The sequence below is a fragment of the Cynara cardunculus genome, assembly GCF_001531365.2.
Source record: "Cynara cardunculus var. scolymus isolate 2C chromosome LG 17, CcrdV1, whole genome shotgun sequence".
Taxonomy (NCBI): domain Eukaryota; kingdom Viridiplantae; phylum Streptophyta; class Magnoliopsida; order Asterales; family Asteraceae; genus Cynara; species Cynara cardunculus.
The window spans coordinates 29849826-29850473 of record NC_037544.1 but is presented as its reverse complement, the minus strand read 5'-3'; positions in this window follow the sequence as shown (position 1 = coordinate 29850473).

Genomic DNA, 648 nt, shown 5'->3' with positions numbered 1-648 from the left:
GGGGTGCTTAGCTCATAATGAAATTAGAAAACATAACAGAAATAGAAGAAGAAAGATGCATAAGAAATACTTGAACTGAAAATAAATACTTACTGGTGCCCACAGAGGGCACACAATACAGTGGCGAGAATAAAAGCTGAACTACAAAAATTAAATTACAAACTGAAAATAAACTAGTTCTAATGCTACAAAGCTTTAAGGGGATGCTCCAAGGTGCTGGTGGAAAAGTTGGATTGAGTTGGATGATTTGCTTGAGAGAAGTCTTCAAATATATAGAAGAAATGGTGGGACCCGGGTACTCATTGTTAATTTGATAATGACCACCCATCACCACTTGTCTTCTTCAATCTTGACCAAGTCACCTCCTTTTGATAGGTTGCAAAAGGTGAAGGTACAACCAATAAATGTGATGGAAAAACCATTCCATCATGGTACAAATAGAACTCTTTCAAGTCTCATCATCCCATAACTAGGTCCAATCTTCCATGCAACCAAGTATATAGATTTGAACTTAGCATTAAATCTCAATGATATCCAAAAATATGAATATCATAATTTTGTTCAAATCCAACAAGATGCCAAATTTACCAACAATAAAGAGTTTTTTTAGACAATAATTAAATTCTTAACCTTTCATCACCTCTTAAC